This window comes from Ornithorhynchus anatinus, chromosome 2 (assembly GCF_004115215.2).
Source record: "Ornithorhynchus anatinus isolate Pmale09 chromosome 2, mOrnAna1.pri.v4, whole genome shotgun sequence".
Taxonomy (NCBI): domain Eukaryota; kingdom Metazoa; phylum Chordata; class Mammalia; order Monotremata; family Ornithorhynchidae; genus Ornithorhynchus; species Ornithorhynchus anatinus.
This window is the reverse complement of record NC_041729.1, coordinates 11543682-11566139: the sequence shown is the minus strand read 5'-3', so window position 1 is coordinate 11566139 and position 22458 is coordinate 11543682. Positions and strand designations below refer to the sequence as shown.

General features: G+C 46.8%; 1 protein-coding gene across 13 annotated transcripts in view; it reads right to left on the bottom strand.

Annotated features, from left to right (window-relative positions):
* RIMBP2 (RIMS binding protein 2) overlaps positions 1-22458 on the bottom strand; it is a 358745-nt gene that overhangs the window by 300296 nt on the left and 35991 nt on the right. For 2 of the 13 annotated variants that reach the window (XM_029057616.2, XM_029057619.1), the window contains exon 1: positions 18977-19043. The exons of the other annotated variants lie outside the window; for them this stretch is intronic. The gene's annotated coding sequence lies outside the window, so the exon portion shown is untranslated. Of the gene's footprint in view, positions 1-18976; positions 19044-22458 lie in introns of those variants that run through there. 13 annotated transcript variants of the gene reach the window in all.

Genomic DNA, 22458 nt, shown 5'->3' with positions numbered 1-22458 from the left:
CTCGGTAGCAATTATTTATACTTATTCTATTTAGGGCCTCCCCAAATAGCACCGGATTGAATATACGATTAAGATGATTGCGCTTTCCAAATTAAAGTCTTGAAAGATCTTGTCTTCATATAGTTCCCATTCCTCACAGTACACTGTGCTCTGAAAAACAATCAGTCAGTCAGTGGTATTGAGTGTTTACTGTGTGCAAAGCACTGTATTAAGAGCTCGGAAGAGTATAACATGACAGAGTTAGTAGACGCATTCCCTGCTCATAAGGAACGTAAAGTCTACAGGGAAAGACAAACATTAAAATAAATTATAGGTATGTACATAAGTACTGTGGGGCTGAGGGTAGGGTGAATTTCAAGTGCATAAAGGCTACGGATCCAAGTACACAGGAGTTGCAGAAGGGGAAAAGCGGTGGGCTTAGTCGGGAAGTCATTATATTAATGTCTGTCTCCCCCTCTAGACCTAAGCTTGTTATGGGCTGGAAACGAGTCTACTAATGCTGTTACACTGTGCTCTCCCGAGCCTTTACTACAGGGCTCTGCTCATAATAAACACTCAATACATGCCACTGATGAATTGATCTTAAACAGTTCGCTCACGTGGAGCAGGAAATAAGCAGCAGTGTGAGAGATCTCACTGTAGAATGTAAGCACCTTGTAGGCAGGGATCGTCTCCACCAACTCTGTAGTACTTTCCTCTCCCAAGCGCTCAGTACGGTTCTGGGCACATGGCAAGAGCTCGATAGATATCACTGATTGATTGATTGGATTGGGAAGGGCTCTTGGAGGAGATGAGATTTTAGTAAGGCTTTCCAGTGGGGGCCACTTAGGGCTGTCCCTACTCCTCCCCTATTCCCTTTCCCTTCCTCCTTTAGGACAAAACTTCTGGAGAAGCACACAGATGAGACCCTTCCTGTGAAAAACTGCATAGGACAGAGGATGCTAACTTCGGTCAGAGGTTGTTCAGTAGCCCACCCGGCCACCCTGGAATATTTCCATTGCACAGTGAGCATCTGTAACGGTCGACCTGGGTTGTCAGGTGACCACTCATCCGGTTTTAGGCTAGACAGTCCGATTTTCAGGCTGGCTGCTCTTCCACCTGGTACTGATGCTAAGAAAGAGGGGAATGAGGGGGCTCATCCTAGTGGTGGCTGGTAATCTTGAGGTCCAGCAGTGGCCATCCTAATTACAAATGTCCCAGTGATCTGAATCCAGAAGAGCAAATTTCCAAAGTGCCTTCCCTCCTGCAAGGGAGGAAGCCACCAGCTTGGGAGTGATCGCTGGGGCAGTCAGAAGAGCCCAAGGTCCACAGGGAATAACCGCCCCCTTCTCCTCTTCAACAGCCCCTGCTGGGGAGATGCCCTCAACATAGCTGCTTTCCTCACCACTCAAATGTCAGAAAAGTTGAGAATGTTTAGCCAGTAGGAGGTGCTGACCGGAGTAATGATGAAGCAAATTATTTTTCCCCCAAAGAACACTGCTTTTCTTGTTTTTGTCTTTGATACTTTTCTCTGAAGTCTCTTCATGAGGAGTTTTTTTTCCAATGAATTTACCCTGTTGATTTTTTTTCCCCGGTGTCTGTCTTCTCCCCATTCCCCCTTTAGGAATGGAAAACTGCTCTTTTTTATCCTTGTCCTCATTCCTAGTGTTTAGGTCAGTGTTTTTCAGACAGTGCTTAATAATCAAAATAACAAAATGAGAACAGCATGGCCAAGAGCACAGGTTTGGGAGTTAGAAGGACTTGGGTTCTAATCCCAGCTCTGCCACTTGTCTGCTGTGTGACCTTGGGCAAATAGTCACAACTGCTCCGTGCCTCAGTTACCTCATCTGTACAATGGGGATTAAGACTGTGAGCCCCAGTTGGGGCATGGATCGTGTCCAATCTGATTAACTTGTATCTACCCTAGCATTTAACAGAGTGCCTGGCACATAGTAAGGGTTTAAAGAATACCACCTTTAAAAAAAAGCAGAAACAACAACAACTAAAAAGACCCAGCAGAGACAAGAATAAACAAGAAGGACTATGCAGGGGCAAGCCCACCCCATCACAGTCCCCTCTGGAAGTGGTTTGTTTTTAATTTTTTTTTTTTGCTTTTTTTTAATAGTATTTGTTAAGCACTTACAATGTACCAGGCCCTATTTTAAGCGCTGAAGTAGATACAAGCTAATAAGGTTGGACACGGTGCATGTCCCACAAGGGGCTCACAGAATTAATCCCCATTTTACAGATGAACTGAGGCTCAGAGAAGATAGGTGACTTGCCCAAGGGCACAGCACACAGGTAGCAGAGCTGGGATTAGAAGCCAGGTATTTCTGACTCGCAGGCCCCTGCTCTTTCCACTAGGCCTCACTGCACTTCAGACCCTGTGGAAATGAGTGACTCGGTCTCCTCTGGCGTGGGCGAGCTGTCCCCTAGTCCCACACAGACATCTTTCGTCAAGGCCCGACTAGATGGGAAAATTTAGGTAACCACTGGTGGCTTTATAATTCTGATCAGATTTCTGTAATTTTGCAAAAGATCATCTGTAACACGGCCTCCAAAACAGGCTTCGGGTGCTCAGGTCGACAATCTCCAAAGAAGAAAACGTTTTCCATTTCTCTTTGGCCCGGGCTCGCGTTTTTACATAATGTATAAATGGATCTGTAGGATGCGTTCGATAATGTATAAACAGATCTGGTTAAGACTACTGCTCGAGACCAAAAGGGTTTCTTTAAATTCAGAATGAGCAGCTGTGGTAGGAATCTGGAAGGAAAACTAAAAAAAAATCCTGTCGGGGGCAGGGAGGGGTGAAATTTGGAGTAGCAAGCTTCTCTTCAGTTGCTCTCCATCAGATTAACTCATCAAAAATCACAAAGTAGGGTTACAGCGGCACGGTGACTCTCTACTGGCATCGGAGAGACGGACGCCTCGAACTGGGCTCTGGGAAATAAACCGAGAGGCAGCCGCCCTATCCAGGTGACCGGAGTCGTGCCGGGTCCCAGCCACGTATCCCAAACTAACGCGCCCGTTAGCCAGGGAGGCCTTATTGATGTCCTGGCCGGTGTGATCCTGGCACGCTGCTCGGAGGTTATGTAATAGAGATCTGCAGAGTATTAGCACTCACATGATGCGCTTCACCAAGACCTCAGACTGCCACCTACAGAATGTAATTAGCCTTCTGAAAAACAGAGGCAGAGGAGGGCCCCAGCTGAAACGGCAATGGCCGTGGGGGTCGGCCGCCTTTTTCAAATGTTAAACAGAACTCGCCAGTGGGTTTTTCTTAGCGTAGAACCTCGTGGGAAGAAACCACGACACAACCGAACTGCCAGTGGCCTGGAAATGGAGGGGAAAGGAATGGTTTCATGTTTCCCTCCGCGGACATGGGGGAGAGTGGTCTCGACTCCAATCAGATCTTTCACTCCCCAGGCCACGGTCTGGAGTTGTAATTATCCACAAAATCCGTGGGTGATGTGCCAGCGCTCTGGCAGGGATGACCAAAGGGATCCCTTCCATTTTCTAATCCCCCCTCTTGATCGTAAGCTCATTGTGGGCAGGCAATGTGTCTGTTTATTGTTATATTGTACTCTCTCAAGCGCTTAGTATGGTGATCTGCACACCTTCAAACAATACCACTGAACAAATGTATATTCACCCCTCCCTTAGTTGCACAGTACTTATGCTCATTCATTCATTCAATAGTATTTATTGAGCACTTACTATGTGCAGTGCACTGTACTAAGCGCTTGGAATGTACAAGTCGGCAACAGATAGAGACAGTCCCTGCCCTTTGACGGGCTTACAGTCTAATCGGGGGAGACGGAGAGACAAGAACAATGGCAATACATAGAGTCAAGGGGAAGAACATCTCATAAAAACAATGGCAAATAAATAGAATCAGGGTGATGTACATTAAACAAAATAAAATAAACAAAATAAATGGGGTGATGAAGATATATACAGTTGAGCGGACAAATACAGTGCTGAGGGGAGGGGAGGGGGGAGGAGCAGAGGGAAAGGGGGGAGAAGAGGGTTTAGCTGTGGAGAGGTGAAGTGGGGGGTAGAGGGAGCAGAGGGAAAAAGGGGGGAGCTCAGACTGGGAAGGCCTCTTGGAGGAGGTGAGCTTTAAGTAGGGATTTGAAGAGGGGAAGAGAATTAAATTGACGGAGGTGAGGAGGGAGGGCGTTCCAGGACCGCGGGAGGACGTGGCCCAGGGGTCGACGGCGGGATAGTCGAGACCGAGGGATGGTGAGGAGGTGGGCGGCAGAGGAGCGGAGCGTGCGGGGTGGGCAGTAGAAAGAGAGAAGGGAGGAGAGGTAGGAAGGGGCAAGGGGATGGAGAGCCTTGAAGCCTAGAGTGAGGAGTTTTTGTTTGGAGCGGAGGTTGATAGGTAACCACTGGAGGTTTTTAAGAAGGGGAGTGACATGCCATGATTTATTTATAGTAATATCCATCTCCCCTGCTAGACTATAAGCTCACTGTGGGCAGGGAACGTGTCTACCAACTCTGCTCTACTGTAGTCTCCCAAGCGCTTAGTACAGTGCTCTGCACATAGTAAGTGCTCAACAGATACCACTGATTGATTGATTCCATTTCCCAATAATTCATTTCTCTTTGCCAATGGGGGTTTGGGTCAGTGTTTGTTTCCTTGATTCTTGATGGGAAGTTGGGGCAGGAGGGGAGGGGCTTCTAATAAGTTTCCCTTTGCCCTTTCTTTTGAACCCATCAAGTAGAAATAACGAGCCATCGAGTGTCAACTGATGGACACTGGTCTATACCGGACCAGGTGCCAGTGACAGGTGTGTCCCCAGATCCAAATCCCGGATCGGAATGGGATTCCTCATATAATATCCCAAGCCACCCTGTGGTTCAGATCCTCTAACCCGGCCTATTGGAAAGAGCAGGGGGGTGGGAAACAAGATACTAGGCCCAGCTCCACCACTGCCATTTGTCTGCTATATGACTTTGGGCAAAAATCACAACCTCTCTGGGCCTCGGTATCCTCATCTGTAAAATGGGACTAATAATAATAATTATGGTATTTATTAAGCTCTTACTATGTGCCAAACGCTGCGGTAGATACAAAGTAATTGGGTTGTCCCACGTGGGGCTCACAGTCTTAACCCCCATTTTACAGATGAGGAACCTGAGGCAGAGAAAAGCGGCTTGCCCAAGGTCACACAGCAGACAAGTGGCTGAGCCGGGATTAGAACCCACGTCCTCTGCCCCCCAAGCCCGTGCTCTTTCCACTAAGTCACACTGCTTCCTGTTCTCCCTATTAGATTAAAAGACCCTTGTGGGACAGGGACTGTGTCCACTCTGAGTATCTTGTATCTATCCCTATGCTTAACACATAGGAAAGGCTCAAACACCATTTTTAATTCTAATTTCTACACATATGGGCTGAGAGTAGCACCAGAAAAAAGTCATAGGGCTGGGTCCCTGCTGGGTTGCAGGTTCGTTGCCTGTGCTCAGCAGCAAGCTCGCCTCCAGTCCCGCCCCCAAATACCGTGCATCATCTGAAGGGAGCAGAATCACATTCCACACAAGTACAGTGCTCTGAGTCTACGTGCAGGATGCAGGGAGGAAAGACAAAAAGGACCCTCCTCTCTGCATAACATATCTCAGGCCTCCTCTAAGGGAGGCCTTATCTGAAGCCGGCACATAGGGACTAACGGGGATTGGCAATCCATCAAACAAAGGTATTTATTGAGCACCTCCTACGTGCAGAGCGCTGTTATAAGCGATCGAGAGAGTATCATACAAGAAAAATTAACAGACGCGTTCCCTGCCCATAAAGGCTTACAGTCTAGAGGGGCATGTCACCTATAGACTGTCAATTCCTTGTGGGCAGTGATCGTATCTACCAACTCCGATGCAATGTGCTTTCCCAGTACTTAATACAATGCTCTGCACATGGGAAGTGTTCAATAAAAGTCACCAATTTATCATCTTAAATTTCTATCATGCTCTCCTCCTAAGAAGGTAGAGTACTGGGGGAGGAGGAGGGAGGCAGTGTTTATTGTTAGCTTGTTTTTTCCAGCCACCTTCTTATTTTACTCCACCAACATCCCTGTGGACTATTGCCCATGTCTTACAAATAAGGAAACTGAGGCTGGTCCTACTGACTGATCGCTTGAGGCCCGGAATGGCTTGGTAAATTGCACAACTTCAAGCAGCAGATCTTTTCCAGGACTGATGTGCCCCGGCCCCCGAAAAAGGATCTGGGAGCGAGAGGCAGGGTGAGTTAACGGTCAATCATAAACTGACTAGGGGTCATCCTTCAGAAGGTACCGACAGGAACGAGATAAACAAGAGGCAGAAAATCATCCTTTCACTCTCCTGCAGTCCGAGCCCGTCATGTATTTTGAGTCTAGTTTCGGGCCACCGCGCTTCAAAAAGGACGTGAAGAAACTGGACAGCGTTCAGAGATGAGTGAAAAAGTGATGGAAAATAGGCTCCGAATAGAAAGGTTAAAGATATTCAGGTTGTTTCATCTGGAGAGGATCAAGAAGTAATTTAATAACTGCCTTTGAGTCCATGAAGGGTTTTTATGAGAAAGACCCTGGTTGGCTTTCTTCCATGTCTAAAGAGGAATGAACAAGGGGGAAGGAGCTTAAGTTATAGCAGAAGAGTGTTGAGTTGGATGGAGGGAAGAGCGCTATCAGGCATCGGTGCCAATGCCATGGAATGGAGGAAGTAGCATTTACGGTAGTCGAATGGTGTTCATTAAAGTACCCATAAATACAACACTGCACTAAGCACTGGGGAAAAAAAATACACCGGTAAAAATTAACACAGCCCCTCCACTTCTAGGCGATCACAATTTAAGAATAAGGGAGGGGAGGAGGGATGGGTGGCGGACATAAAAGGACGGATGAAGCAATAAAAACACTATTACAGTGCAAAGAAGAGGATCACCATATAACCAACCAGGGGACTAGGGCTCTGTGGCTAGGCTATTGTGATCCTATCAACCATCCTTCTGTTTTCCCTCCTAGTTGTGGGCAGGCAAAATCCCAGTATGTGGATGGAAACCATCACCTCCACGGGATTGGCTCTGAAGGTACAGAAATTAGCAGCTCTGTCCCCCAAGCTTCCGGGGCGGCGTTGACGGTCCGAGCTGGCCCGCCCCACCTCGCCCACTGGAGCCAGAGAGGAACCACGGGCACGGACTCTGCCGACCGCCCTTTGTGCTAACACCGCCTTTCCTGTCCCTCCCGGGCCCCGGGGCAGAGGGCTCCTGCTCTGCGGGTCCCGTACACCCGAGCCATCTACCATGTCTCCCCGACGCAGTTTGACCGGGCCGTCTGAGGGAATCTACGGAGGAAAAGGCCGTGGTCATGGCGGCGGCAGCGGGTCCCTCTCAGGGACAGAGGGTGTCTGGGCCGTGGCAGGCAGGAAGCAACAGTCACAAGCACTAAGTGGCAGAGAAATTGTCAGGCCGAGTGAATTAGGGACCACTTTGGCCTGCCTCCGAGCCCCCGGGGACACTTCGGGCTACCTGGGCACGTTGGACGGGACTGAGGTGTAAGTTCGAGACTTTAAGCTCACTGTAGGCAGGGAACGCGTCTACCAACTCTATCGTACTGTACAAGCACTTAGTACAGTGCTCTGCACACAGTAAGCACTCAGTGCATAAGATTGAGGTGGGTGGATGGCACATTTTCTCCAAGGTAAGTGGGGATGGAAAAAAGGAAGGCAGAGGAGGAGGAGGAAGGGAAGAGAGGCGAAGAAGGAGAAACAGTGTAGCCTAGTGGAAAGTGCATAATCCTGGCTGTCAGAAGACCTGGAATCTAATTCTAGCATCTAATTCTGGCTCTGTCACCTGCTAGATGACCTTGAGCAAGACACTTCTCTAAGCCTCAGCTTCCTCATCTGTAAAATGAGGATTCAATACGTTTCCCTTCCTATTTAGACTGCGGGCCCATGTGGGACAGGGACTCTGTCAAGCCCGATTATCTTCTGTCTTAGTGCTTAGTAGAGTGCTTGGCACATAATGAGAGTTTAACAAATTTGTTTAACAAATACCACAATTGTTATGATAGGAGACTGCATCCAAATTCAGGAATAGGCCATATGAGACAAGGCTCAAAAAGCCTCCATTTTTATTGTTCTTTAAAAATAAAGGATAGCCATCCGCTCTGAAGGGAATATCCATCACCTGCTTGGAGACGGGAAGCCTGACTATATTTCCTCTCTCAATAACAAGAAGGTAATAATAATAATAGTGTCTGCTAAGCACTTACCATATGTCAAGCTCTGTACCGAGCCCTGGAACAGATACAAGATAATCAGGTCGGACACAATCCCTGTCCCACATGCAGTTCACTTTCTAAGTGGTAGAGAGAACCAGTATTGAAAGATAGTGGAAAGAGCAGGGGCCTGGGAATGAAAGGACCTGGGTTCTAAACCCAGCTCTGCCAATTGCTTGTTGTGTGACTTTGGACAAGTCATTTACCTTCTCAGTGCTTCAGCTTCCTCAACTGTAAAATGGGGATTAAACCCTATTCCCTCCTACTTAGACTGTGAGCCCTATCTAGTCCAGCACTTAGAATAGTACTTGACACATAGTAATTGCTTATTCATAATAATAATAATGGTTTTTGTTAAGCGCTTACTATGTGCCAGGCATGTACTAACTTCTGGGGTGGGTACAAGCAAATCAGGTTGGACACACTCCCCGTCCTATTTGGGGCTCACTGTCTCAATCCCCATTTGACAGATGAAGTAACTGAGGCACAGAGGAGCGAAGTGACTGGTCCAAAGTCATACGGCAAAGTGACGGAGCCAGGATTAGAACCCATGAACTTCTGACTCCCAGGCTTGTGCTCTCTCCACTATGCCATGCTGCTTCTCATAATAACAATAAGAATAATTTTACAGATGAGGAAATCGGGGCACAGAAAAGTGAAGTGACTTGCCCAAGGTTAAACAGCACTCAAGTGGTGAAGTTGGAATTAGAATCCAGACTCTGATTCTTAGTACAGTGCTTTGCACACAGTGAACGCTTCATAAATAGCAAATCCTGTCGGTCCCACTTCACGTCGCTGAAATCCAACCTTTTGTCTCCATACAAATGGTTACCATGCTGAACCACTCATTTATTCATTCATTTATTCAATCATATTTATTGAGCACTTACTGTGTGCAGAGACATGTACTAAGCGCTTGGAAAGTACAATCAAGCACTTATCCTATCCTGCCTTGAATTCTGCCTCAGCCATCTTGCTGATCTTCCTGCCTTCTGTCTCTCCTCATTTCAACTGTACATTCCGAGCACTTAGTACAGTGCTCTCCGCACAATAAGCGCTCAATAAATACGACTGAATGAGTGAATGAATCCATACCTTACTCTGCTGCCCACATCATTTTTCTGCAAAAAACGTTCAATCCATATTTCCCCACTCCTCAAGAACCTCCAGTGGTTGGCCATCCACCTCCGCATCACATACAGACCTCTTACCGTCGGCTTTAAAGCATTCAATCGCTTTGCCCCCTCCCACCTCACCCTCTTCCCTACAACCCAGACCACACTTCACTCCTCTAATGTCAACCTATTACTGTACCCTTCGCCCACATTCTGCCTCTGGTGTGCAACTCCCTCGCCCTTCATCAATCAGTGCTATTTACTGAGGGCTCACTAAGTGCAGAGCACGCATATCTGAAAGGCGATCGTTCCACTAACCTTCAAAACCTGATTTTAAAGCACGTTTTCTCCACGAGGCCTTCCCCCACTAAGCACTCATTTCCTCTTCTCCCAACTCCTCCCGTGTCACCTCTGTACTTGGATTCATACCCCTTACTTACCCCACCCTCAGCCCCACAGCACTTACGTACATTTCCATAATTTATTTATATTAATGTCCACCGCCTCCTCTAGATGGTAAGCTTCTTTTGAGCAGGGAACATGCCTACCAACTCTGTTATATTATATTTTCCCAAGCACTTAATACAGTGCTCTGCACACAGTAAACACTCAAATTCAATTGACTGACTCCCAGGCCCGTGGCTTTTCTTCTAGGTCATGCCTTGCTGCTTCAGGACACTAGGATCCCTCTTTTAAAAAAATCCAGTAGGGGGATTTTCCATTAAAAACTATTCAATATGAACACTAATTTTTTTTTCCCTCAAAATCTGCTTACCATAGGACTAGAGCCATTTCAGATGAAAAGGGAGGGATCCAAGTTCCTCCAGCAGTTGTTTGTTGGCCCTGTTGCCTGCCGTGGACCGACCGTGACATTTAAATCTAAAGGTCCTCTGGCGTATTCTGGGGAATGCTGTTTCATATGCATCCACCGGTTAATGAAAAAATCAATTGCAGGAGTGCCCCGTGATGCCTCTGAAATATTGTTTCAGGTTTTTCTTTCTTTTGCTTCCTCTACAGTGGTTCAGAGCACCATTGCAACTGGGAAAAAAATAAGTTCTGCCTTCCAGACCGTCAGGCGAATCAATAGAAGAGCAATATGAGCAAAAGACAGAGCCGGCTAGGTCAATGAAAGGCACAGATCAGTCACCCATCAGAGATGGGCTTAGTATAACTCTCCGTCTCGGCAGGACCAAACGGCCTCGTAGACTGTGAGATGAGGTGGAAGTGTGTGTGTGTCTGGGGGGGGGGGTGCTAGGTTTGGGATTGTATGTGGAACCCTGAAAAAGAACTTATCTAACCCTGGGGCTCCATTTTCCACCTGAGTAGGTGAATGACTTCATGCAAAACTTCAAGGTAGCAAAAGCACCGAGACCCAGAGCTATTTTAAAGTTCCAACACGGGTTTAACGGTCAGTGTCTTGGCTCTCTTGAAAACCTTTCCCTTATTTTCTCAGCCTAGCTGAGGTGATAATCTAGCTCCACGATTTTGGAGAGAATTTAAGAACAAAGGGGATGTAGTACTCACAGTAGGAAACAAAAAGTTAACAACAACAATTGATAACACCCTGGTTAGGACCAACTCTGATCAACCAACGAAAACATCCGATTCTAAATATTATCATCCCAGCGTTCATGCTGGTTTTGGCTCTGTTACCTTTGCCAGAGCCTAATATCAGAGGAAAACAATCTTCAAATCCCACTTGAAATACCACTTTCAAAACAGAAAAAGGAAGAGGAGCCCACATAGTTTCTGCTGGAAATTCCCAGACTAGAGAGAGAGCCAGAATGCTCCTGCTTTGGCAATGAAAACTGTGAAAGCCGATCCAAAACTTCATTTCCGGCACGACCTCTCCCCCTTCCAGTCCAAAAGTACCAAATAATCATATTCACATATTAAATTTAACAGAAAGTCTTCATGGAAACAATGTCGCAACTGATAGGCTACATTTCCCACCTGCTAATAAAACCTAATAATAATCATAATAATAATTGTGGTATTTGTTAAACCCTATGTGCCGAGAACTGTACGAAACACTGGGATAGTTACACGATAATCAGGTCGGACATAGTCCCTGCCCTACATGGGACTCACAGTTTAAGTAGAAGGGCAAATAGGAATTTAAACTCTATTTTACAGATGAGGAAATTGAGGCACAGGAAAGTTAAGTGACTCACTCAAGTCACACAGCTGGCAAGAGGCAGAGCTGGGATTGTGCTCCTTCGGCTAGGCCGTGGTGCTTTTTCTAGCTGTTTCTTGTTTTGCCTTATGCCATCGAGTCATTTCCGACCCATAGCTACTCCATGGACACATCTCCGCGGGAACGCCCCACCTCCATCCGCAATCGTTCTGGTAGTGGATCCATAGAGTTTTCTTGGTAAAAATACAGAAATGGAACCACTGCTGACCAGCACAGGTTACACCTGAGGTCATATTCTTGAACTTTCTTTCTCTATTCTTTCCAAAAATATGCCTCAATCGACCTGGGAACTGGGAACTTACCTGCCTATAGCTCACCCCACTAACCCTTTCTCTGTTCCACAGAGTGGTCAGAGAATCACGTACCTCCAGGAACCAGCCCTAGCATTTCCTCTTAAGAACAAAAAAACAGCAAGTCTTTAGAGAACGGACCAATCGTAACTCTCCTTTTCCTGACTGTGCTGTGATCTTTGCAGTAATATGTAAGAAATTCTTTAAAGTGCAACTTTAGATAAATCAGGGCCAATTATGAAAATGGTGATTACTGCAGATTGACCACCCCGCTATTAACAGTAGCCCAGTTGGTTTTTAACCAAATCTGGGTCATCGCATAGAGTGGGGAGATCACATGGTTTTGAGTTTTACATCAATCTGAAGGTCCACAGCAGTGAACAGCTGCCCAAACTGCTATTTGGCCTGTGACCCGATCATATCATAGACACCACTTTCCCCATCTAGAGCACTATGCTGCCCACCAGTGTCATAATGTGCCTGTCCCTGTTTGGGGAAGAGATTCTCTGCCTCTATGATGTAGCTTTGACCATCAAATTCCATATTAATTCACTCATTCATTCAATAGCATTTATTGAGCGCTTACTATGTGCAGAGCACTGTACTAAGCACTTGGAATGTACAAATCGGTAACAGATAGAGACAGTCCCTGCCCTTTGACGGGCTCACAGTGTAATCGGGGGAGACGGACAGACAAGAACAATAGCAATAAATAGAATCAAGGGGATGATCAACTTCAGATGTGCAGGTGGCACCATAAGCTGCCAAATTCCGCAACAAAGTCAACTCATGCACGACTTCACAGTTTTGCTAAATGCTACCCATGAGGAAAACGGATGACCTAGGATACCCAAATTGAAAATAGAGTCAGAAAAAGCACTTTGAGAATGCATTCATTCATTCAATAGTATTTATTGAGCGCTTACTATGTGCAGAGCACTGTACTAAGCGCTTGGGATGAACAAGTCGGCAACAGATAGAGACAGTCCCTGCCGTTTGACGGGCTTACAGTCTAATCGGGGGAGACGGACAGACAAGAACAATGGCAATAAACAGCGTCAAGGGGAAGAACATCTCGTAAAAACAATGGCAACTAAATAGAATTGAGGCGATGTACAATTCATTAACAAAATAAATAGGATAACGAAAATACATACAGTCGAGCGGACGAGTACAGTGCTGTGGGGATGGGAAGGGAGAGGTGGAGGAGCAGAGGGAAAAGGGGAAAATGAGGCTTTAGCTGCGGAGAGGTAAAGGGGGGATGGCAGAGGGAGTAGAGGGAGAAGAGGAGCTCAGTCTGGGAACGCCTCTTGGAGGAGGTGATTTTTAAGTAGGGTTTTGAAGAGGGAAAGAGAATCAGTTTGGCGGAGGTGAGGAGGGAGGGCATTCCGGGACCGCGGGAGGACGTGACCCAGGGGTCGACGGCGGGATAGGCGAGACCGAGGGACGGCGAGGAGGTGGGCGGCGGAGAAGCGGAGCGTGCGGGGTGGGCGGTAGAAAGAGAGGAGGGAGGAGAGGTAGGAAGGGGCAAGGTGATGGAGAGCCTTGAAGCCTAGAGTGAGGAGTTTTTGTTTGGAGCGGAGGTCGATAGGCAACCACTGGAGTTGTTTAAGAAGGGGAGTGACATGCCCAGATCGTTTCTGCAGGAAGATGAGCCGGGCAGCGGAGTGAAGAATAGACCGGAGCGGGGCGAGAGAGGAGGAAGGGAGGTCAGAGAGAAGGCTGACACAGTAGTCTAGCCGGGATATAACGAGAGCCCGTAATAGTAAGGTAGCCGTTTGGGTGGAGAGGAAAGGGCGGATCTTGGCGATATCGTAGAGGTGAAACCGGCAGGTCTTGGTAACGGATAGGATGTGTGGGGTAAACGAGAGGGACGAGTCAAGGATGACACCGAGATTGCGGGCCTGAGAGACGGGAAGGATGGTCGTGCCATCCACGGTGATAGAGAAGTCTGGGAGAGGACCGGCTTTGGGAGGGAAGATGAGGAGCTCAGTCTTGCTCATGTTGAGTTACATGTTGTTGAGTTGAGTTGAGTTGCATGTTGCATGTTGAGTTGCATGTATGTTACATACATACAGGCAGTTACATGCACTCTCAAATAAGGCAGCCCCACTCAGGGTTGCACCTGTAGAGTTTCCAGGACTCTACCAGTCATGACTACAGGAAGGAGAGTCAAGCAGAGGCATATCCATTCCATTCCTAGCTTGGGCAGTTGCTAGTGAGTGGAAGGCATTCTCCTACATCAAAACTCACCTGTGTTGGGCAACAGCGGCATGGGAGAGAGTCAAGGGCAGGGACTCGTTTTCCGTGCGGAAGGAAGCAGTGGTAAACCACTTCCGTATTTTTACCAAGAAAACTCTACGGGTCCATGGGAAAGATGTGTCTTTGGCGGCGCTAGGTATCGGACGCGACTCGACAGCACAGGGCGACAACACACGTGAATGCTGAGAGACAACCGTACCAGGAGGAGCAGGCTGACCTACTGCAATCAATCAATTAATGGTATCTTTCGAGCACTTACTTTGTGCAGGACACTGTTCTATGCACTTAGGAGACTGCAAAACAGTTGGTAGATGTGATCCCTGCCCTCCAGAAGCTTACAGGCTAACAAACTTACTTATGGCGATCGGAGACGGAGAGGTCCTTTTTGAGCAGACATTTCTAAAGGCAAAAACAAAGAGAGCCCCAAACTTTGCAAACAGAGCAACACAAATGGGGACAGTGTGTGTGGGTGTGGGTGTGTACACACACACACACTGTGGTCTGGACTATTGGTTGCCTATCAGTCTCGTTAGCCACATCTACATTTGAGGGTAAATTTCATCATCAGTTTCTTATCGCTGAATGCAAATGATGACTGCATCGTTCGTATTCAAAGATTTAGATATTCATTCATCCATTCAATCGTATTTATTGAGCGCTTACTGTGTGCAGAGCACTGTACTAAGATATCAATATATTAGGAGTAGAAGGAGCACTAGTGATGATGTCATCTTAAACTTAGGTCAGCATTATAGACTGACCTCTAGACTGCGAGCTCACTGTGGGCAGGAAACGTGGCTACCAATACTAATAATGATGATGGCGTTTGTTAAGCGCTTACTAGATGCCAAGCATTGTTCTAAGCACTGGGATAGATACAAGGTTGTCAGGTTGTCCTATGTGGGGCTCACGGTCTTAATCTCTATTTCACAGATGAAGTAACTGAGGCACAGAGAAGTGAAGCGACTTGCCCAAAGTCACACTGAAGACAAGTGGCAGAGCTGGGATTAGAACCCACGACCTCTGCCTCCCAAGCCCGGGTTCTTTCCACTAAGCCATGCCGGTTCTCTGCTATAGTTATATTGTACTCTCCCAAGCGCTTAACACAGTGCTCTGCACATAGTAAGCACTCAATAAATCTGAATGATTAATCATTAGGAATTCAAAGTGAAATAATACAATGTAAACAAAAATAAACAACTTATCAAAATGTCAGGTATATGAGAGAAATTTCTCTGACAAAAAGGTTTATGAACACTCTAGGAGGAATTGACAGTAGAACCAGAAAGACACTACTGTAAAATCCCCCTTCTGGCAGTTTCTGAACACTGACCTGTAAAAGAAAACTTAGGACAAAAAACTAGCTTCGCTGAAGGAAGTCAAGCTTTTTTTTTAAAAAAAAAAGGCCATTAACCTTTTTCTCACACTTGTTTTTCATCAGTTCTGTATATCACCATAGCGACTGCTCTGTAATTAGTGAGTTTCATTTTTAAACACTCAAGGAGTAATAGTAATTCCTTGTATTTATAAAGGACCTTCCCCAGAGTAGCCCAAAGCCCTTTTCAGACATGATCCAATTAATCCTCACAACCTCCTGACACAAAATGGATATTTTGATCACCATAGTGTAGCGATAGAGGAATCACAGAAACACAGCTGAAATCTACAGTCCCAAATAGCATTCATCTGCCAACGCCTAGGTGACCTTTGGCAAATCACTTCATCACTAACAATTATAACAACTCTGGTATTCGTATAGCACTTAATATGTGCCAAGCACTGTACTAAGTGCTGGGCTAGACACAATATAAGCAGATCAGACACAATCCCCGTCTCACACAGGGCTCGCAGTCAAATTAGGAGGGAGAACGGATATTGTCTCCCCATTTTACATACGAGGAAGCTGAGGATCCAAAAAGCTAAGTGACGGCCCCAAGTCACACGGCAGGGAAAGCGATGGACCTGGGGATTAGAACCCAGATCTTATGCGATTCCCATGCCCAAGGGGAGATCAGCGAGTTAGCCCCTCCTCACCAGTTCACAATCACTGATCAACCATCTCGTGAGTAGACTTGGTTCTCTACCGGCCCACAGGAGACACAGTTGAGCAAAACTTATTTGCTGGGAGAGGGGCGGTATAATTTGTTGAGAAACAGACCTGTTGCCCATTTCTCAAGGAGTGACACCAAACAGCAGAAGTAAAATTGACCAGTGGCAGTCACCTTTTATTCACTGCTTAACTGTGGGGGGGGGGGGGTCGTGTGCGTGTGTATGTGTAGGGGGAAGTGGGGGGGGTTGTCTGTGTGGATATAAAAAGAAAATACACATGCATAATGGACATTCTGTGCAACCAACACCACATCTTCACAACCATTCATCATTCAATTGTATTTATTGAGCGCTTACTATGTGCACAGCACTGAACTAAGCGCTTGGAATGTACAATTCGGCAACAGAGACAATCCCTCCTCAATAACGGGCTCACAGTCTAAACAGGGGAGACGGACAGCAAAACAAAACAGAACAAAAGAAAACAAGATATAAACCAATCTCTTTTTCAATTAAGATCTCTGTAGGTAAATGATTTGTTGTTTCTTTAGACAGTGGCAGGGTCTGACAACTATTTATAGATACAAATTGCCATTTTGTGGTTTTAAAACATTACGTGCCAGTCACTTCCCAAAAATATTTCCCTCTGGCTCCAAGGGACCACCATGTGGCCAGGCCCTCAATTTCAAATTACTGTTTTGTGTCAAGAAAACCTCCACTGTAGGCTAGTTTGTCTTCCTCCACGCCACCATGACATATAAATGAACTAAGCGCAGCCCAGCTTGGGCCAGGTAAAACAAAAAAGAAGGAAAACCTTGCATCGAATTGGGGATTCAGCGAGAGCACGGGTCAATATCACTTTCAGTCCGTAATGAGCTCTGAGCCGGAGGTTGAAGAGTGGAAGGGAAAATCTGGCAGAAGGTAAGGAAGGGGAAGGTCTCATTTAATCAACCTGGCACATCTTCTATTTATGTCTCGTGAAACGCTTTCATCAATGTAAATGGAAGTCAGCTCGTATGGCTAAGATCAAAAGTCAGGAGTACCTCTATCGGTAGCTGGTTGCTCTTCCCTCTTCTATAATCTGTGGAACCAAGTCATCCAGATCTGCATGCACCGTATCTATCTCAGTGCTCAGCATAGTACTTGGCTCACAGTAAGCACTTCAACATCACATTTTTTTATTTTTTTGTTTTTAGCCTGAGGAAGAGAATAGTTTAAAATGCCTTCTCCACTCCACCCACCCCCTCCAACATCAAATACGTCTTTATATGCCGCCAGCACTTAACTGATGATAATAATAAATAATTTTCCAGGTAATGGAAGTAAAAGTGAAAATCCCTGGGGAATACAAAGAGATCTTATCCAGCACTGTTTAAAAATCTAAATTTCCATTTTACATGGTCTCGCTTTTTCCTTGCATTGCTTGCTCAGAGCTTTTGTGTTGGTCCCTTAAGGTGCTTTCTTCCCCCAGGGTAGGAAATTATTTGTACTTATAATTTTTGTGTGTGTTTGGTTGGGGGCGGGGGGGGAGGCGGGAAGGTGGAAAGGCATTTTGCTTTCCCCATTCATTTACCTGGAGCCATGATGGAGACATTTTTGAAATGAATGATCCCCTGGCATGTTTGTTGCCTATATTTAATCATTATGAGACCTGACTACTATTTTTCACATCTAAATGCCGTGAGCACAAAGACACAGCAATAAACAACTCACTCAAGCTTGCTTTTCTATCCATGCCATCTACTAAATCACCTACCTTAGCTCTCCAAGCCACAAGCATGGATGGTATGTATTTTTCCAGGGTGGGGGAATTACCAGTTTAGGAGAAGACCTTTTTCTGGATATTTTTAAATCTTTCATTCAAATACAATGAAGTGATTTTAATGAGCTTATGCCAGGAAGAAATGACTTTCTGTGAGGACGTGCAGCCGGAACCTTGGCGAACTCAGAACCAAAATACAACTTTGGTTAGATAAAGGCTGGGGTTCCCCCTTGGGGTTTGTATCTCCCAGTGAAATGGACTAGCGGGAGGTGGTCACAGACTAGTTTTCCTGGCTATTACACACACACACACACACACACACTATTGGGGAATACCTGCCTCCGCACATTAATCATTCAACTTGGGGTCTTAAGTATGCGAGGCATATTCTGCCTGTGGAAGCCTTCTGCTCGCTCCCTCGCTAAGTCAAAATGAGCTATGAATCAGACTGTACCAACCAGCGGTACTATTTTGGACCCCGAAGGAGTAATTACTGTGTGCCGGGTAGACTAGGGCGCAGAAAGGTTGATCTCCGGAATGATCTTTGGCATCGTTTTCCCACACCACGGTGGAAAACGTGATCCAGTATGGTGACTAACTTTACCTAGAGGAGTCCTTCTGGAAAAAGGGAAGGAACACACACACACAGCATAACCACAATCACCACTAAAAGCTGAGCATCGTCAACGCCGTCCGACACCGTCCCGTCACCCATGCAACCATCGAGGTGGATGGAGAACGACATCCATCGCGGGGAGGGAGAAAGGGGACGGGGAATAATCTAGCAAGGTTGATTCCCTTCACCTACTGCTCTCCCGCATCCCACTCTCTCTCTCTCATCCCTCCCCTCCGGCTTGGAATCGCCACTTGGACCAAAATCCTGAAGGACGGCGGACTGAAGGACCGCATAATAAAGTTTGCCCGGCTGGGAGAAGAGTTCCGGCTCCACTAGCGCCGTCTCCAAAAGGAGCTTTTCCGCGCTAGGCACGCTGGAAAACGGGGCGGTTGTTCTGAAGGGGGGACTGGGGGGAAAAGGGGAAAAAACCAAATGAAATAAAATCTCAGCGTACCTTGGAAGCCAAGCGATTCCGCTGTTCGGGATGCTCGGTGCTGAAACGACTGCAGTCTACTGGGTCAAATTACAACCTGGGAGAGAGAGAGAGAAGGCAGCCACAGCGGCATTGGGAGTCTGCCCTGCTCGGGTTCTGCTCAAAATGATTCATTAGTTGTCTGCAAGCAGGCAGGGCCAAAGCCAGAGAGAGGGAGGGAGGGCGAGCGAGAGCATCATCAGCCATGCAGCAGTTGCCAGAGCCTATGAAAAGGCGGCGTTTCAACCTACAACCACACAATCACACGTCCACAAACACACACACACACAAAGATGGCTTTCCCCCTTTTATCCCCCCTTTCCCTTTCACCTGGTGCCAGTCCGGCCGGCGGGCTGGGGACCGGCTGGCAGAAGCACGGGCGAAGACGCAGAGGGCCTCTAGCCCGGAGGCCGCAGGGGGGCTTTGGGGATGAAACGATTTTACTTTCACGTAGGGCGATCACAGGACCTCCTCCAACGGTCCCCCGTGGCCTCCCGGGATGAGCCAATCAACTGGAAATGGAGCTGTCGGGGGCTTATTTATTCCCCACTCCCCCCACCTCCCTCCGCGCCCTCTGCCCAATGGAAAGCTGAGAAACTCAAATGCAGCCGGGTATTAAGAGAGATTACCTGGACCATCCCAAGATGCTTTTCTCCTCCTCCTCTCCCTGCCTCTTTCTCCTCTTCCTTCCCCTCCACCCCTTTAGAGTAGAAAACACAAACTGCACCTCTGAAACCTTCTTTCGCCCCCCCAAACTTCAGGCTATCATCATCCGGGCATTAGCTGCCTAGCAACTGGGAAGGACTGGGGGAGAAGACAACAGGGAAAACACACATACACACATCCCACACACCCCCTTTATGCACGCTTTCGCTAACCGGGTTAAAAAATCCCCTTAACTGTTATTTAAAGTCATGACTAATCTAGAGTCTATGAGGAATAAACTCACGCCCAGATATACCCTGATGGAACAATAAGAGATCCTATTTAAGGTTAATTGACTACGTGATATACACACGTGTATTCAGTGAAACCATCGTTGGCCGTCTTCGGGTCCTTAACTATGCAGAGGAAAAAAAAATCACCTGGTCCCTAGATTCTTTACTGAACGCCATACTTCTTCACTGGGCAATGTGACTCTACAGATATCTTCAAAAATCAAACGTTCGGTGTGGGGGGTTACACCCTCAGAAGAATAACAATCAGAGGTAACAATAATAACTGTGGCATTCGTTAACCACCTGGTATGTGCCAAGAGCTGTGCTGAGCAAAGGGGTGGATACAAATAGGTCGCACAAGTCCCCGATCCACAGCCGGGAAGTGGCGTGGCCAAGTGGATAAAGCATGGGCCTGGGAATCAGAAGGATCTGGGCTCTAATTCCGGTTCTGCCACTTGTCTGCTGTGTGACCTTGAGCAAGTAATTTAAATTCTCTGGGCCTCAGTTGCCTCATCTGGAAAATGGGGATTAAGAATGTGAACTTCATACGGCACATGGATTGTGTCCAAACCGATTAGCCTGTATCTATCCTAGCGCCTCATACGGTGTTTGGCACATAGTAAGATATTAACAAATACCATAAAAAATGGGGTTTACAGCCTAGGTAGGAGGGAGAAAAGGTATTTTATCTCCATTTTTACAGGTGGAGCAGCTGACGTACAGAGAAGTCCAATCTGATATAAATAATAATGATGGTATTTGTCAAGCACTTACTACGTGCTATGCACTGTACTAAGCACTGGGGTGGATATAAGGAAATCGGGTTGGACATCAACCCTGTCCCACACGGGGATCACAGTCTCAGTCCCCATTTTACAGAAGAGGTAACTGAGGCACAGAGAATAATAATAATAATAATGACGGTATTTGTTAAACGCTTACTATGCACCAAGCACTGTTCTAAGAGTTGGAGGAGATACAGGGTAATCAGGTTGCCCCACGAGGGGCTCACAGTCTTAATCCTCATTTTTACAGATGAGGCAACTGAGTCACAGAGAAGTGAAGTGACTTACCCAAGGTCACACAGCAGACAAGTGGCAGAGCCAGGATTAGAACCCACAACCTCTGACTCCCAAGCCCGTGCTCTTTCCACTAAGCCACGCTGACTTGACTGGTCCAAGGTCACACAGCAGACACATGTCAGAGCCGGGATTAGAACCCATGTCCTTCTGACGCCCAGACAATGTTCTAGTCACTAAGCCACAGTGCTTCCCTAAACTAAAGCCCATTTCCCAGACAGTGAATAAAAACTGCTCCCACACACTCTCAGACTCTTCCATGGTCACTAAGTAAAGGATTGGGGTAACTACCTCCTTCTCTCCCACCACCGTGGGTCACTGCGTGCGCATGCTCCACAGTGTGCTGGGCCGGGGTTAAAAGCTACTCTCCCGCGCTCTCCGAACCCTCCGTCGCCTCCGAGAAAAGCACCGTGAAAAGCGCCGCCTTCCTTCCCGCCACCGAGGATCCCCGATCACACCAGGCCGGGGATGAAAGCTGCTCCCACACGCTCTCGGACTCTTACATCGTCACCGCCACTTTGAGCCTATTTTGCCTATTGGTTTGTGTTGCGCTTTAGTATTTCATCACTCCCGACGTGACTGTCTCCAATCCCTTCTCCTCACTTAAATTCTTAGTCCTCCCTACCCCACAAGTGATAGGGACCATATCTAATTCTCACTTATGAATTCTCTCCCTGCATTTAGTACAGCGCTCTTGCATACACTACGAGCTTCAACAACACTATTACTAATATAACCTTTTCCCCAAGATAATCAGGCTAGCACATGGCATTTGATTTCTGTCGATCAAATCCTCAGCTTGGCCCCGACGGTGCTCAACCTCGGTGGTTTTAAATATTAACTTCCAGATTCTGACTTTTCTATTTTCTGCTGTGATTCCCCCGCCCCGCATATACATGCTACTAGTTAAATCCCCATCTTCGTTATCTCAACTGGGAGTCTGGTTCGTCTACGGTCTTAATTCCACATCTTCCTCGATTAGTCCAAAATATAGAACAGCTGATTTGGATCCTTGTTTATAACCTTAGCCCCAATTTTGACGACCTGAAGGAAGAGTCTCGGCGATGTGCCCTTCCAGCACAAGACTATTTTTAAATAATCAAAGATGCAGATAAAGCCCCCCGTTCTCAAGAAGGATGAGAATGCGTACCAAAAAGTGGGAAGGAGTCACATTCTATTTTTTTGTGAGCTATGCGAGACTGCTTCAATTTGGAAAGCGAAAGCGAATTTCTCCACTGCTTAATGTACACAATTTATCTTCTGACAGGAATAACCCACACATTACAATATTACCATGAACTTGACTATTGAGACCCTAAACACTGTCATAAATAATTTACTGTTTGTTTATGCGGTCCTGAGCGAGACACCAAATACGCTTTGGATAGCAAGTTGCTTTACTGCCATTCAAAGAACTGAAGTTTTCCCACTCTCCACACAAAAGTCA